We start from the raw sequence: 18,095 nt of genomic DNA on the forward strand, positions 1-18,095 counted from the left end.
AAAGTGGAAAAAGTAGATTTGGATCAGGATGTTTGCAGGGGCAACAGGAGTAGGAAAGGCTGAAGAAAGTCAAACATGCTATCAGCTGGGCCAAAGGTTGCTGAGGCACTGAGTCAGTTAAAGGACAGAAAAGCTTCTGTTTGACTTAGAAACATGGAGGAGGTAGCTGAAGACTTCAATGAGCAATTTTGGTGGAGTGGCGAAGATGGAGGCAAAATTGGAGGCGGTAAGAAGTGAATGAAGCTAAACTATGAAAAGGATAATAGGAATCAGGCAGTATTTAGCTATGGGTCAGAGTTTATAAAGGAACTCTCTTGATTTTACATTTGCTTAAAAAAAAAAAAAAGCCTCTAGATTATGTAAACTATCAGAGTAGTCCAGCTGGAAGAGAGTGAGGCAAAGGGATCCAAAGTGTGTATGAATGAATAGGTGATGACAGATTTTTTTTAAAAGAGTTTATTTATTTATTTGACAGACAGATCACAAGGAGGCAGAGAGGCAGGCAGAGAGAGAGAGGGGGAAGCAGGCTCCCTGCTGGGCAGAAAGCCCGATGCGGGGCTCGATCTCAGGACCCTGAGATCATGACCTGAGCCGAAGGCAGAGGCTTTAACCCACTGAGCCACCCAGGTGCCCCCCCCCAGATTTTTATTTTTTATAGGAGGGGGATAATGAGAAGAGATGGAGCAGATACAGGTAAGCTTGTAGGTGTGATGTTGGGAAGACGAAGCACTGGCTATCTGTCAACTTTTATTTTCCCAGTGAAGTAGAAGGCCAGGTCATTAGCAGAGAGAAAAGGAGATGGAAGAGGAAAAGAGGAGGACATAGTCCTCTTGGAGACAGAGGAATTAGCATTAGAAAGGAGCAGGGATGTTGGCTAAAGCAGAGTGCCTATTAAGAACACGGATTGAAGGGCGCCTGGGTGGCTCAGTCGGTTAAGGGACTGCCTTCAGCTCAGGTCATGATCCTGGAGTCCCAGGATCGAGTCCCGCATCAGGATCCCTGCTCAGCGGGGTATCTGCTTCTCCTCTTGACCCTCTCTCCTCTCATGCTCTCCCTCTTTCTCGTTCTGTCAAATAAATAAATAAAATCTTTAAAGAAAAAAAAAAAAAAGAACATGTATGGAGGCGTTTTCTCTGGGGTCATTTAAGGGCTTGGGTTCAAGCACTTAATGGTGGTGCACCGACACACTGAAGTTTCGCTGGGCAAACTCCACAGACGAGGAGAGGGCAAGGGTGTGGAAGGGGGTACCGGGGAGTGAGTGTCAAGGAGAACCACGGACTCTGACCTGAGCCAGGAAGGGAATGGGACCAGGAAGGAATGATGAAGAATGAGTCAGTAGTCGAAGACCAGTGGAACAGAGCTTATGAAGAGGTAAAAGACTGTGTTCTTTTTATTTTTTTTAATATTTTATTTATTTATTTGGCAGAGAGAGAGCACAAGTAGGCAGAGAGGCAGGCAGAGAGAGAGAGGAGGAACCAGGCTCCCCACCCAGCAGAGAGCCCGATGTGGGGCTCAATCCCAGGACCCTGAGACCGTGACCTGAGCTGAAGGCAGAGGTTAAACCCACTGAGCCACCAGGTGCCCCAAAGACTGTGTTCTTTTTTTTTTTTTTTTAAGATTTTATGTATTTGTCAGAGAGAGAGAGAGAGAGTACACACAAGCAGAGTGGCAGGCAGAGGCAGCGAGAGAAGCAGGCTCCCTGCGTAGCAAGGAGCCCGATGTGGGACTCGATCCCAGGACCCTGGGATCATGACCTGAGCTGAAGGCAGCAGCTTAACCAACTGAGCAACCCAGGTGTCCCAAGACTGTGTTCTTGAATGGAGTCCTGCATTGGCATCACCTGCGAGGTTGTTAGAAATGCAGATTATCAGGCCTCACTTCAGATCTTCTGAATTCAAATCTGCATTTTTAGCAAGATCTTTTTGATTTGTCTCCACATTAAAGATTGAGAAGCACAGGGATGCCTGGGTGGCTCAGTTGGTTAGGCATCTGACTTTTGATCTCAGCTTAGGTCTTGATGTCAGGGTCCCAAGTTCAAGCCCTGCATTGGGCTCCATGCTGGGTGTGGAGTTGATTTAAAAAAAAAAAAAAAAAAGATTGAGAAGCCCAGATCTAGATTGTCCTGTGGAAGAAAAATGTGGCTGTTCTGCGCAAGGTGAGAAGGTAACGAACCTCAAAATGTCTCTTTCAAGGGTGCCTAGGTGGCTCAGTGGGTAGGGCCTCTGCCTTTGGCTCAGGTCATGATCTCAGGGCCCTGGGATCAAGCCCCGCATCGGGCTGTCTTGCTTCGTGGGGAGCCTGCTTCCCCTCTCTTTCTGCCTGCCTCTCTGCCTACCTGTGATTTCTCTTTGTCAAATAAATAAAATCTTTTTAAAAAATGTCCCTTTCGAAATAGATCTTTATTGAGCAAATTTCTTTTTCTTTTTCTCTTCCCCCCCCGGTTTTTATTTTATTTTTATTTATTTATTTTTTAAAAGATTTTATTTCTTTATCTGACAGAGAGAGAGAGAGAGATCACAAGTAGGCAGAGAGACAGGCAGGCTCCACGGAGAGCGGAAGCAGGCTCCCCATGGAGCAGAGAGCCCCGTGTGGGACTCGATCCCACGACTCTGAGATCATGACCTAACCTGGAGGCAGAGGCCCAACCCACTGAGCCACCCAGGCGCCCTATCTTATTTTTAGTATACAGAATTTCAAACATGTTAACATTGAGTGAGACCTCACATACCTTCATAAGTTTCAATAATTTTCAACTCAATCTTTTCTTTATACTACCCCTCCCACCCAGGATTGTTTTGAGTCAAATCATAGACTAATGTCATTTCACCTGTAAATATTTCATTACTGACCCCTAAAAGACAAGGACTGCCTTTTTAACCACAACCGCTGTACCATGACCACATAAAATCAAGAATAAATCCTTATTATCATCAGATAACCAGTTAATGCTCACATTAACTGCAATAGCCATATTATTTAATTTGTAACTTTTTGTTCAATGAGTATCCAAATAAGGTCCACACATGGAAGCTGGTGATTATGTCTCCTTAGTCTTTTGAGAGTTATAGGTTCCTTTTTCTTCTCTTTTTTTTTCCCCCTTGACATTTTGAAGGTTTATTTATTTATTTGAGAGAGAGAGAGAAGAAACAAGATGTATTGTTTTGAAGAAACCAGAGGATTGGTTCTCTAGATTTTCCCAAAGTCTAGACTTTGCTGATGATTTACTCATGGTATCACTTAGTATGTTCCACTATCCTGTATATTCTCTATAAACTGGTAATTAGACCTAAAGGGAATTGCTTTTGAAAAGAAAATTCATAGTGAAATATATCCCATATAAATCATGTAAAAAATATATATGTACAGCTTAAAGAATAAAAATGTCCTCATAGGGGGCACCTAGGTGGCTCAGTGGGTTAAGCCTCTGCCTTCGGCTCAGGTCATGATCCCAGGGTCTGGGCTCGAGCCCCGCATTGGGCTCTCTGCTCAGCAGGGAGCCTGCTTCCTCCTCTCTCTCTGTCTGCCTCTCTGCCTACTTGTAATCTCACTCTCTCTGTGTCAAATAAATAAATAAAATCTTTTTTAAAAATGCCCTCATAACAACTACCTCCTGTCTTAGAAACTTTCTAAAAATAGCCCTCTTCATCTTCCCTAGAGGTAACTTTTATCTTGACTTTTATAATAATTTTTCTCCTATTTTTCCCCCACGTATGTGTGCATCCCTAAGCAATATATTACTTAGTTTTTCCAACTTTGTGAGTTGTATGTAAATGTAATCACACTACAGACATTCTTCTGTGGCATGTATTTTTCTTGATTTTTTTTAAGATTTTATTTATTTATTTATTTATCAGAGAGAGAGAGGGAGAGAGAGCGAGCACAGGCAGACAGAATGGCAGGCAGAGACACAGAGAGAAGCAGACTCCCTGCTGAACAAGGAGCCCGATGTGGGACTCGATCACAGAACTCTGGGATCATGACCCAAGCCAAAGGCAGCAGCTCAACCAGCTGAGCCACCCAGGCATCCCTTGCTTGATATCCTTATTTTTGTTTTTATTCATGTCTATATTTGTAGCTATGGTTCATTCATGTTCATTGGCCTATAGTGATCAACCACGTGAATGTTTTAACAATCTATCCGTTCTACTCTTGGTGGGCATCTGGGACCTCCTGCCCAACTTGGGGGTATTATGAATGATGCTGCTATGAACATTCTTGTACATACATGTCTTGTGTCCTTGTGCAAGGACTCCCCTAGGTATATACTTAGAAGTGAAAATGCTAAATCATAGAGGCGCCCGGGTGGCTAAGTAGGTTAACTCTCTGCCTTCAGCTCAGGTCATGATCCTCGGGTCCTGAGATGGAGCCCTGCATCCCATCAGGCTTCCTGCTCAGTGGGGAACCTGCTTCTCCCACTCCTTCTCCCTCTGCCACTCCCCCTGCTTGTGTTCTTTTACTCTCTCTCTCTCTCTCTCTCTCAAATAAATAAATAAAATCTTAAAAAGAAAAGAAAATCCTGAGAGTATGCCTCAGTTCAACTTTACAAGAAACTGCTAAACTGTTTTCTGCAAGCTGATTTTGTTCCTCTCCAATCCTTACACCTTTTAATTTCTTTTTGCTCCCTCATTGTACGTCTAATACAATATAATCCTCTAATACAATATAATAGGAAGCAATTCTTGTCTCATTTCGATCTCAAAGGGAAAGCATCCCACATTACACAGTTAGGTAACATGTTTGCTGAAAGGGTTTTTTAGAGTTTTGTGTGTGGTGGGTTTTTTTAAAATCAGATTAAGAAAATTCTTATTTCTCCTTTGCTCAGTTTTGTTGAACCATTAATGGTTTTTTAACTTTATCAAACGCATTTCCTGTCTTTGAGATGATAAAATGATTTCCCTATTTTTATTCTTTTAGTATTGTGAATTATATTGATTTTCTTTTTTCCCAGCTTTATTGACATATTATTAACGTAAGCGATGCTGGCGTGGGGTGTACAGTGTAATGATTTGATGCACACATGTATTGTGAAATGGTTGCCGCAATAAAGTTAGTAAACACCCCCATTTTCTCTCATAATATTTTTCTTGTGTTTGTGGTGATAACATTTAATATCTACTCTCTTAACAACTTACAGTAATAGTATAGTCAATTATAGTCATCAGGCTATACACTACCTTCCCAGAACTTATAGCTGGAAGTGTATGCTCTTTGACCAACATCTCCCTCTTTTTCCCTGCACCCTCCCAACCCCCCCGCTCTTGGCAACCACGATCTTACTGTTTCTGTGAGTTCAAACTTTTGAGATCCCACATGTAAGTGAGGATACACAATATTTTTGTTTCTCTGTCTGACTTACTTCACTTGGCCCTTGGGGCCCATCGACATTGTCACAAAATGCAGGATTTCCTTCTTTTTTTATAGCTGAATAATATCCGTGTGTGTGTGTATGTGTGTGTGTGTGTGTGTGTGTGTGTGTACATATCACAGTTGATTTAGTCATTCATCTATCAGTGGGCACTTATGTTGTTTCCATGTCTTGGCTATTGTGGATAATGCTTCAATGAACATGAGGGTACAAATGTCTCTTCACTATTGATTACATTTCCATCAAATATATACCAAGAAGCAGGATTCCTGGGTCATGTGGCATTCTTTTATTTTATTTTATTTTATTTTTGAGCAACCTCCATATATAGCGTTTTCCATAGTGGCTGCACCAATTTACATTCCCACCAACAGTACACCAGGGCTCCCTCTTCTCCACACCATCCCAACATTGGTTGTCCCCTGCCTTTTTGGAAATAGCCATTCTAACAGGTACAAGGTGATATTTTTGTTGTGGTTTTGGTTTACATTCCCTTGATGATGAGTGATGTTGAGCATCTTTTCATGTACCTGTTGATCATCGGTATGTCTTCTTTGGGAAAAATGTCTATTCAAATCCTTTCATCAGATTTTTTTTTTTTTGTATTGGACTGTGGAAGGTCCTCATGTATTGGGGGGTATTAACCCCTAACAGATAAATTATCTGTAAATATTTTCTCCCATGCTATAGGTTGCCTTTGCACTTTGCTGATTGTTGCTTTTGCTGTTCAGAGGCAAAAGTAGTTTTAGTTTGATGTAGTCCCACTTGTTGATTTTTGCTTTTGTTACCTAACCTTTGTTGTCATATCCTAAAAATCATTGCTAAGACTGACATCAAGGAGAATTTCCCCTGTGTTTTCTTCTGGTACATTTTATAGTTTGGGGCCTTCCATTTAAGTCTTTAATCTGTTTCTGGAGATGCTTGGGTGGCTCAGTCAGTTAAGCATCTACCTTCGGCTGAGGTCGTGATCCATGGTCCTGGGATCAAGTCCCACTTTGGGCTCCTTGCTCAGCAGGGAGCCTACTTCTCTTTCCACCTACCACTCCCCCTGCTTGTGCTCTCTCTCTCTCTCTGACAAATAAATAAAATATTTTTTAAAAAATCTTTAACCCATTTCCGGAAAACTTTTGTGAGTGGTGTAAGACTGGGGTCCATTTTCATTCTTTTGCATGTAAATACCCCGTTTTCCAAGTACCATTTAATGAAGAGGCTATCCCTTCCCTAGTAAGTATCCCTGGCTCCCTTCTCATGTATTAGTTGCCTGTGTAGGTGTGGGCTTATTTCTGGGCTCTCAGGGCTCTTGCGCTGGTTTATGTGTGCTTTTATCCCAGTACCATACTGTTTTGAATTCTATAGCTTTATTATAAATCTTCACATCAAGAAGTATGTTTTGTTCTTCCAGCTTTGTTCTTTCCCAGGATTTCTTTGGCTGTTCAGGCTCTTTTGTGGTTCTGTATACACTTTAGGATTGTTTTTTCTATTTCTGTAAAAAATGGCCGCTGAGATTTTGATAGAGATTGTACTGCATCTGCAGATGAATAGTATGGACACATTAATAACATTAATTCTTCCAATCCATGTACATGACTATATTTCATTTGTTTGTATCCTCTTCCATTTTTTTAATCAGTATCTTGTAATTTGCAGCAAATAGATGTTTCATCTCCTTGCTTAAAATTTATTCCCAAGTAATTTATTATTTTTGATGCAGTTTTATTTTTGTTTATTTTTTAAAGGAATTTACTTATTTGCCAGAGAGAGAGAGAGAGAGAGAGCACAAGCAGGGGGAGAGGCAGGTAAAGGGAGAAGCAGACTCCCCACTGAGCAGGGAACCCAATGAAGACCTCAGCCCCAGGACCATGGGATCATGACCTGAGCCAAAGGCAGATGCTTAACCAACTAAGCCACCCAGACATTCCTTTTGATGCCATTTTAAATGGGATTTTTTTTTTCCAGCTAGTTTGCTGCTACTTTTTGAAATGCAGCTGGGTTGGGGTGCCTGGGTGGCTCAGTGGGTTAAAGCCTCTGCCTTCGGCTCAGGTCATGGTCACACGGTTCTGGGATCGAGCCCCGCGTCGGGCTCTCTGCTCAGTAGGGAGCCTGCTTTCCCCTCTCTCTCTGCCTGCCTCTCTGCCTACTTGTGACCTTTGTCTGTCAAATAAATAAATAAAATCTTAAAAAAAAAAAAAAGAAATGCAGCTGCTTTTTATAAGTTGGTTTTGTATCCTGCAACCTTACAAAATTCATTTATTAGTTCTAATGGGTTTTTTTTGTGAAGTGTTTAGGATTTTCCATATATAAGATCATAACATCTGCAAAGATGATTTTACTTCTTTCTCCCTGAAATGGATCCCTTTTACTTCTTTTTCTTGCCTGATTGCCCTGGCTAGGATTTCCAGTACTATGTTGAACAGGAGTATTGAGAGTGGGCACCTTTCATTTGTTCCTGATCTTAGTGAGAAATCAACCTTTCATTGTTGACTCTAGTGTGGGTTTGTCATATAGGACCTCTATTATATTGAGGTGTGTTTCTTTTATACCCAATTTTGTTAAGAGTTTTTTTTTAATTTTTAATTTTTAATTTTTTATAAACATATATTTTTATCCCCAGGGGTACAGGTCTGTGAATCACCAGGTTTACACACTTCACAGCACTCACCAAAGCACATACCTTCCCCAATGTCCATAACCTCACCCCCCTTCTCCCAACCCCACTCCCCCCAGCAACGCTCAGTTTGTTTTGTGAGATTAAGAGTCACTTATGGTTTCTCTCCCTCCCAATCCCATCTTGTTTCATTCATTCTTCTCCTACCCCTTTAAGCCCCCATGTTGCATCACCACTTCCTCATATCAGGGAGATCATATGATAGTTGTCTTTCTCTGCTTGACTTATTTCGCTAAGCATGATAACGCTCTAGTTCCATCCACGTTGTAGCAAATGGCAAGATTTCATTTCTTTTGATGGCTGCATAGTATTCCATTGTGTATATATACCACATCTTCTTTATCCATTCATCTGTTGATGGGCATCTAGGTTCTTTCCATAGTTCGGCTATTGTGGACATTGCTGCTATAAACATTCGGGTGCACGTGCCCCTTTGGATCACTACGTTTGTATCTTTAGGGTAAATACCCAGTAGTGCAATTGCTGGGTCATAGGGCAGTTCTGTTTTCAACATTTTGAGGAACCTCCATGCTGTTTTCCAGAGTGGTTGCACCAGCTTGCACTCCCACCAGCAGTGTAGGAGGGTTCCCCTTTCTCCGCATCCTCGCCAGCATCTGTCATTTCCTGATTTGTTAATTTTAGCCATTCTGACTGGTGTGAGGTGATACCTCATTGTGGTTTTGATTTGTATTTTCCTGATGCCAAGTGATGTGGAGCACTTTTTCATGTGTCTGTTGGCCATCTGGATGTCTTCTTTGCAGAAATGTCTGTTCATGTCCTCTGCCCATTTCTTGATTGGATTATTTGTTCTTTGGGTGTTGAGTTTGCTAAGTTATTTATAGATTTTGGACACCAGTCCTTTATCTGATATGTCATTTGCAAATATCTTCTTCCATTCTGTCAGTTGTCTTTTGGTTTTGTTAACTGTTTCTTTGCTGTGCAAAAGCTTTTGATCTTGATGAAATCCCAATAGTTCATTTTTGCCCTTGCTTCCCTTGCCTTTGGCGATGTTCCTAGGAAGATGCTGGTGTGGCTGAGGTCAAAGAGGTTGCTGCCTGTGTTCTCCTCAAGGATTTTGATGGATTCCTTTCTCACATTGAGGTCCTTCATCCATTTTGAGTCTATTTTCGTGTGTGGTGTAAGGAAATGGTCCAATTTCATTTTTCTGCATGTGGCTGTCCAGTTTTCCCAACACCATTTATTGAAGAGGCTGTCTTTTTTCCATTGGACATTCTTTCCTGCTTTGTCGAAGATGAGTTGGCCATAGAGTTGAGGGTCTATTTCTGGGCTTTCTATTCTGTTCCATTGATCCATGTGTCTGTTTTTGTGCCAGTACCATGCTGTCTTGATGATGACAGCTTTGTAATAGAGCTTGAAGTCCGGAATTGTGATTCAATCAACTTTGGCTTTCTTTTTCAATATTTCTTTGGCTATTCGCGGTCTTTTCTGGTTCCATATAAATTTTAGGATTATTTGTTCCATTTCTTTGAAAAAGATGGATGGTACTTTGATAGGAATTGCATTAAATGTGTAGATTGCTTTGTGTAGCATAGACATTTTCACAATATTTATTCTTCCAATCCAGGAGCATGGAACATTTTTCCATTTCTTTGTGTCTTCCTCAATTTCTTTCATGAGTACTTTATAGTTTTCTGAGTATAGATTCTGTGCCTCTTTGGTTAGGTTTATTCCTAGGTATCTTATGGTTTTGGGTGCAATTGTAAATGGGATTGACTCCTTAATTTCTCTTTCTTCTGTCTTGTTGTTGGTGTAGAGAAATGCAACTGATTTCTGTGCATTGATTTTATATCCTGACACTTTACTGAATTCCTGTACAAGTTCTAGCAGTTTTGGAGTGGAGTCTTTTGGGTTTTCCACATATAGTATCATATCATCTGCGAAGAGTGATAATTTGACTTCTTCTTTGCCGATTTGGATGCCTTTTATTTCCTTTTGTTGTCTGATTGCTGAGGCTAGGACTTCTAGTACTATGTTGAATAGCAGTGGTGATTATGGACATCCATGCCGTGTTCCTGACCTTAGCAGAAAAGCTTTCAGTTTTTCTCCATTGAGAATGATATTTGCGGTGGGTTTTTCATAAATGGCTTTGATAATGTTGAGGTATGTGCCCTCTATCCCTACACGTTGAAGAGTTTTGATCAGAAGGGATGCTGTACTTTGTCAAATGCTTTCTCAGCATCTATTGAGAGTATCATATGGTTCTTGTTCTTTCTTTTATTGATGTGTTGTATCACATTGGTTGATTTGTGGATGTTGAACCAACCTTGCAGCCCTGGAATAAATCCCACTGGGTCATGGTGAATAATCCTTTTAATGTACTGTTGGATCCTATTGGCTAGTATTTTGGTGAGAATTTTCGTATCTGTGTTCACCAAGGATATTGGTCTATAGCTCTCTTTTTTGGTGGGATCCTTGTCTGGTTTTGGGATCAAGGTGATGCTGGCCTCATAAAATGAGTTTGGAAGTTTTCCTTCCATTTCGATTTTTTGGAACAGTTTCAGGAGAATAGGAATTAGTTCATCTTTAAATGTTTGGTAGAATTCCCCCAGGAAGCCATCTGGCCCTGGGCTTTTGTTTGTTTGGAGATTTTTAATGACTGTTTCAATCTCCTTACTGGTTATGGGTCTGTTCAGGCTTTCTATTTCTTCCTGGTTCAGTTGTGGTAGTTTATATGTTTCTAGGAATACATCCATTTCTTCCAGATTGTCAAATTTGTTGGCGTAGAGTTGCTCATAGTATGTTCTTATAATTGTCTGTATTTCTTTGGTGTTAGTTGTGATCTCTCCTCTTTCATTCATGATTTTATTTATTTGGGTCCTTTCTCTTTTCTTTTTGATAAGTCTGGCCAGGGGTTTATCAATTTTATTAATTCTTTCAAAGAACCAGCTCCTAGTTTCGTTGATTTGTTCTATTGTTTTTTTGGTTTCTATTTCATTGATTTCTGCTCTGATCTTTATGATTTCTCTTCTCTTGCTGGGTTTAGGGTTTCTTTCTTGTTCTTTCTCCAGCTCCTTTAGGTGTAGGGTTAGGTTGTGTACCTGAGACCTTTCTTGTTTCTTGAGAAAGGATTGTACCACTATATATTTTCCTCTCAGGACTGCCTTTGTTGTGTCCCACAGATTTTGAACCGTTGTGTTTTCATTATCATTTGTTTCCATGATTTTTTTCAATTCTTCTTTAATTTTCTGGATGATGCATTCATTCTTTTTTTTTTTTTTTAAGATTTTATTTATTTATTTGACAGAGAGAAATCACAAGTAGTCAGAGAGGCAGGCATAGAGAGAGAGAGAGGGAAGCAGGCCCCCTGCCGAGCAGAGAGCCCGATGTGGGACTCGATCCCAGGACCCTGAGATCATGACCTGAGCCGAAGGCAGCGGCTTAACCCACTGAGCCACCCAGGATGCTGTTTAGTCTCATGTATTTGGGTTCTTTCCAAACTTCCTCTTGTGGTTGAGTTCTAGCTTCAGAGCATTGTGGTCTGAAAATATGCAGGGAATGATCCCAATCTTTTGATACCGGTTGAGTCCTGATTTAGGACCGAGGATGTGATCTATTCTGGAGAATGGCCCATGTGCACTAGAGAAGAATGTGTATTCTGTTGCTTTGGGATGAAATGTTCTGAATATATCTGTGATGTCCATCTGGTCCAGCGTGTCATTTGAGGCCTTTAATTCCTTGTTTATCTTTTGCTTGGATGATCTGTCCATTTCAGTGAGAGGAGTGTTAAAGTCCCCTACTATTATTGTATTATTGTTGATGTGTTTCTTTGATTTTGTTATTAATTGGTTTATATAGTTGGCTGCTCCCATGTTGGGGGCATAGACATTTAAAATTGTTAGATCTTCTTTTTGGACAGACCCTTTGAATATAATACAGTGTCCTTCTTCATCTCTTATTATAGTCTTTGGATTAAAATCTAATTGATCTGATATAAGGATTGCCACTCCTGCTTTCTTCTGATGTCCATTAGCATGGTAAATTCTTTTCCACTCCCTCACTTTAAATCTGAAGGTGTCTTCGGGCTTAAAATGAGTTTCTTGTAGGCAACATATAGATGGGTTTTGTTTTTTTAATCCATTCCGATACCCTGTGTCTTTTTTTTTTTTTAAAGATTTTATTTATTAATTTGTGAGAGACAGAGGGAGAGAGAGCGAACGAGCACAGGCAGACAGAGAGGCAGGCAGAGGCAGAGGGAGAAGCAGGCTCCCTGCCGAGCAAGGAGCCTGATATGGGACTCGATCCCAGGACCCTGGGATCATGACCTGAGCCGAAGGCAGCTGCTTTACCAACTGAGCCACCCAGGCATCCCACCCTGTGTCTTTTGATTGGGGCCTTTAGCCCATTAACATTCAGGGTAAGCATTGAGAGATATGAATTTAGTGCCATTGTATTGTCTGTAAGGTGACTGTTACTGTATATTGTCTCTGTTTCTTTCTGATCTACCACTTGTAGGCTCTCTCTTTGCTTAGAGGACCCCTTTCAATATTTCCTGTAGAGCTGGTTTGGTGTTTGCAAATTCTTTCAGTTTTTGTTTGTCCTGGAAGCTTTTAATCTCTCCTTCTATTTTCAATGATAGCCTAGCTGGATATAGTATTCTTGGCTGCATGTTTTTCTTGTTTAGTGCTCTGAATGTATCATGCCAGCTCTTTCTGGCCTGCCATATCTCTGTGGATAAGTCTGCTGCCAATCTAATATTTTCACCATTGTATGTTACAGACTTGTTTTCCTGGGCTGCTTTCAGGATTTTCTCTTTGTCACTAAGAATTATAAATTTTACTATAAGGTGACGGGGTGTGGGCCTATTCTTATTGATTTTGAGGGGCATTCTCTGCACCTCCTGAATTTTGATGCTTGTTCCCTTTGCCATATTGGGGAAATTCTCCCCAATAATTCTCTCTAGTATACCTTCTGCTCCCCTCTCTCTTTCTTCTTCTTCTGGAATCCCAATTATTCTAATGTTGTTTCGTCTTATGGTGTCACTTATCTCTCGCATTGTCCCCTCGTGGTCCAGTAGCTGTTTGTCACTCTTTTGCTCAGCTTCTTTATTCTCTGTCATTTGGTCTTTTATATCACTAATTCTTTCTTCTGCCTCATTTATCCTAGCAGTGAGAGCCTCCATTTTTGATTGCATCTCATTAATAGCTTTTTTAATTTCAACTTGGTTAGATGTTAGTTCTTTTATTTCTCCAGAAAGGGCTTTTATATCTCCTGAGAGTGTTTCTCTGATATCTTCCATGCCTTTTTCGAGCCCGTCTAGAACCTTGAGAATTGTCATTCTGAACTCTAGATCTGACATATTACCAATGTCTGTATTGATCAGGTCCCTAGCCTTCGGTACTGCCTCTTGTTCTTTTTTTTGTGGTGAATTTTTCCACCTTGTCATTTTGTCCAGATAAGAGTATATGAAGGAGCAAGTAAAATACTAAAAGGGTGGCAAGAACCCTAGGAAAATATACTTTAACCAAATCAGAAGAGACCCCAAATCGTGAGGGGGGAGAAAGGGGATAAAAAGAGGTTCAGAAAGAAAAAAGAAAAAAAAAACAAAAACAAAGAAAAGAATTAAAAAAAGAAAACGAATAAAGAAAAGTATAAAAAGAAAAAATGTATATATATTAGATAAACTAGTTTAAAAACATTAAAAAAGAAAAAGGTAAAAGTTAAAAAAATTTTAGCAGAAGAAGAGGAAAAAAATGAAAAAAATTAAATTAATTGCAAGACTAAAAAATCATAAGGAGAAAGCCATGAATTCCGTGCTTTGCTTTCTCCTCCTCTGGAATTCTGCTGCTCTCCTTGGTATTGAAACCGCACTCCTTGGTAGGTGAACTTGGTCTTGGCTGGATTTCTTGTTGATCTTCTGGGGGAGGGGCCTGTTGTAGTGATTCTCAAGTGTCTTTGCCCCAGGCGGAATTGTACTGTCCTTACCAGGGGCCGGGCTGAGTGATCCGCTTGGGTTCGCTTTCGGGAGCTTTTGTTCCCTGAGTGCTTTCCCTGAGTGCTTTACGTAGAGTACCGGAAGACTGGAATACAAATGGTGGCCTCCCGGTCTCTGGCCCGGGGCCCACTCCTCAGTGCGCCGTCAGAGAACAGCGCCCAGTTAACTCCCATCTGCCTGACCTCGGGCCGCGCTCCAAGCTCACCAAGCCTGCGACCGGTTCAAGGTAACCCCGAGCTGGGAGCTCACTGTCGGCTCTCTCTCTGTAGCCGGCTTCCCCATTCTAATACCTGTAAGCTCTGTGACACTCAGACACCCCCGATCCTTCTGTGACCCTGCGGGACCTGAGGCCACCCTGACCCCGCGTGGGCTTCACCCCGGTTTAGCCTCTGGAAGGATGTCCCTCAGCGGAACAGACTTTTAAAAGTCCTGATTTTGTGCTACGTTGCTCCACCGCTTGCCGGGAGCCCGCCCCTCCCCCTGGGGTCTATCTTCCCGTCGCTTAGAATTCATTTCTCTGCCGGTCCTACCTTTCAGAAAGTGGTTGTTTTTCTGTTTCCAGAATTGCTGTTCTTCTTCTCTTCGATCTGCTGATGGATTTGCAGGTGTTTGCAATCTTTAGATAAGCTATCTAGCTGATCTCCTGCTAGCTGAAGTAGTCTCAGCCTGCTACTTCTCCGCCATCTTGGCTCCTCCCCCCAAGAGTTTTTATCATGAAAGGATGTTGAGTTTTGTCAAATACTATTCTTCTTGTATTGAGGTGATCATATGACTTTTACCTTTTATCCTATTAATATGGTATATCACATTTATCAATTTGCAACCCTGGAATGAATCTCACTTGAGCATGTTATACGATCATTTTTAATATACTGTTGAATTCATCTTGCAAGCATTTTAATGAGGATATCTGAATCTATATTCATTAGGAATATTGGCCTGTAGTTTACTTTCCTTGTGTTGTCCGTATCTGGCTTTGGTATCAGAGTAATGCTGCTCATAGAACCAGTTTGGGAGTATCCCCTACTCTTCAAAGTTTGGGAAGTGTTTGAAAAGGATTGATGTTAATTCCTCTTTAAATATTTGTTACAGGGACGCCTGGGTGGCTCAGTTGGTTAAGCCGCTGCCTTCAGCTCAGGTCATGATCCCAAGGTCCTAGCATCGAGTCCCGAATCGGGCTCCTTGCTTGGCAGGGAGCCTCCTTTTCTCGCTGCCTCTGCCTGCCTCTCTGCCTGCTTGTGTGTACTCTCACTCTCTATCTCTGGCAAATAAATAAAATCTTAAAAAAAAAAAAACATTTGTTACACTTCACCAGTAAAGCCCTCTGGTGCTGGGCTTTTCTCTCTTGGGAGGTTTTAAATTATCGATTCAATCTCCTTACTTGTTTTTGGTCTGTTCTGATTTTCTATTTCTTCGTGATTCAGTCTTGATAGGTTGTACGTTTCTAGGAATTTATCCATTTTTTCTAGATTATCCAATTTGTCGGCGTGTAATTGTTCATCGTAGTCTCTTATGATCATTTGTATTACCCTGGTGTCAGTTCTAATGTCTCCTCTTTCATTCCTGATTTCAGTTATTTGAGTCCTTTCTTCTTTTCTTTGTCCAGATAAAGGTTTGTTCATTTGTTTATCTTTTTTTTTTAAGATTTTATTTATTTATTTGACAGACAGAGATCACAGGCAGAGAGGCAGGCAGAGAGAGAGGAAGGGAAGCAGGCTTCCTGCTGAGCAGAGAGCCGGATGCGGGGCTCGATCCCAGAATCCTGAGATCATGACCTGAGCCGAAGGCAGAGGCCCAACCCACTAAACCACCCAGGCGCCCCTAATTTGCTTATCTTTTTAAAAAATTGTTAATTTGGTTGATCTTTTCTATTGTTTTTACTCTATTTCATTTGTTTCTTCTCTGATTTTTGTTATTTCCTTCTTTCTGCTGATCTTGGGCTTACTTTTTCTAGTTCCTTAAGGGATAAATTTAGGGTTTTTACTTGTGATTTTTCTTTTTTGTTGTTGTTTTAGGTCCCTATCATTTTAGTGAGGATTGCCATGAAAAGCAATAACCTAGCCACTTCACCCTCCTTCTTCACCTAACCCCCAATCCCCTACATATGCATACAGCATGGGAACCCAAAGACCTCTCCCCTTCCCACCTTCCTCCCCATCCCTATTAGGGGAAGAAATGTCACTAAACGGGTTCACCTTCTTCCATACAGCTTGAAACGGGGTGAATAAAAATATCTTTATGAAGAGTTTTGTTGTGTTATTATCTTAGGGTAGAGCCCAAGGCAGACTTAAAGGCTGGGTAAAGTTCTGGAATCTCTAAGAGACCAGAATTTTTTCAGGGGCTCAAAACCCATAGTTTGCTTGGAAAAGGGACTGTGTTGAGAGGACAGGGGCTAGACTGGTCTAGGCTGAAAATTTTTCTCAAGAGTATTGTGAGGATAAGGGCACCTTAAAATCCATTCTCCTTCCTCTTCCCATACCTTCCCCAGTTTCCAGGTAGAAGATAGGGGTCTTCTGGGCAGGGGATAGTCACAGTTATTTTAAGAGTTCATCTGTGATTCCCAGGGCTGCCAGGGAGTAGGGCTGATTCCTGGCGCTGCCTGACCTCTTTCCCCATGTCAGGATTTTTTTGTCTTTGCCTGTGAGCACCAAGTTCTGAAAGGAGGTCAGATGGTGATAAAAATTTCCTTGGCTGCCTCATTCTTATCCACCACTACAGATAGGCAAGTCTCTGGTTCCGCGAGCCTGTTGAGAATGGTCTCCAGAGTCTCATGCAAATAACACTTGAGGATGTATTTTAAAATTTTATTTATCTATTTATTTGAGAGAGAGAGAGAGAGAGAGAGAGAGAAAACATGCGAGTGGCAGGAGCAGAGGAAAAGGAAGAGGAAAAGGGGAGAGAATCTCCAACAGAGTCCATGCTCAGTGTGGAGCCTGTTGCAGGGCTCAATCTCACAACCCCGAGATCATGACATGAGCCAAAGCCAAGAATAAGACACTTAGCTGACGGAACTACCCAGACACATACCCAAGGACACATTTAAAGTAATGTGATCAACATTGTAGAGCTTTGGTTGCTGACACATCTAGGTTATGGTAGGTCTTTTCCGCTGCCAATTTGATAACATAAAACCCTGAGTAGATCTCCACCACACATGCTTTCTCATCCACCACTGGCAGGGCTGAGAATCAGTGCATTCAGAATGCCTAGAGCCGTGTAGACAGGGATGGGAGTGTTGGCCTACATGCCGATCTGCAGTCCTTCCAGAGACTTAGACATGAACTCTGGCTTGGGAAACACAGTGACAAACAATTTGAAGAACTTAAGGATGCGCTTATAGGTGAGGATGTGCAAGGTGTTGCCTTATTCCGGGTCAGTAACTGGCACCCTGTGGGTCTTATTCTGAATCAATGAAGAGATAGCATCAAACAAGCTGGACTTAGAAGCAACACAGACAAGGGATTAAAGAACTCCTGTGGGTACACTTCCCTCCAGGTTTCTATCTCGCATTGCCCCAGCCTATAGATCTATACCAAGACTGGTTTATCAGCAGCAGTGCAGGATACTGATGAAATACTTGATGGCCGGCATGCCCACAAAACTTTGCCTCTTACCTTCCCACAAAGGGGCAGCTTACAGACCATTGGTTACCAAAGGGGGTGAGAAAAAAAAAAAGCTTTCTTCATCTACAGGGAAATATTAAATATAAACATATTAAAGTTTGTGGGAATCAGGTCAGAGCTGTGATGAGACCTCATAAAAGAAGTGTACATGCTGTGATTGGATTCTGGGGTCCCTTGATGATGCTCATTTTCCAGGGCTGGAAGCTATCCTAAGAATTGACTCTCTCCTTTGCAAGAGACACTGGTTGGGTTCTTTTGCTTTAGGAAGCATGCTTTCTTTTTTTTCCTCAATGAAGGCATTTATTGCTTTAAACTTCCCTCTGCGAACTGCTTTTGTTGCATCCCGTAAGTTTAGTGTGTGCTTCCATTTTCCTTTGTATCAAGATATTTTCTGGGGAACCCGGGTGGCTCAGTTGGTTAAGCATCTGCCTTAGGCTCAAGTCATGATCCCAGGGTCATGGGATCGAGCCCACATTGGGCTCCCTGCTC

The 18,095-nt window shown here is 41.5% G+C and overlaps 1 pseudogene; it reads right to left on the minus strand.

The window, feature by feature from the left end:
* Positions 1 to 16,517: 16,517 nt before the first annotated feature.
* Positions 16,518 to 17,801, minus strand: LOC116581440 (annotated as a pseudogene).
* Between the last annotated feature and the right edge of the window lie 294 nt (positions 17,802 to 18,095).

The sequence above is a fragment of the Mustela erminea genome, chromosome 20, assembly GCF_009829155.1.
Source record: "Mustela erminea isolate mMusErm1 chromosome 20, mMusErm1.Pri, whole genome shotgun sequence".
Classification (NCBI taxonomy): domain Eukaryota; kingdom Metazoa; phylum Chordata; class Mammalia; order Carnivora; family Mustelidae; genus Mustela; species Mustela erminea.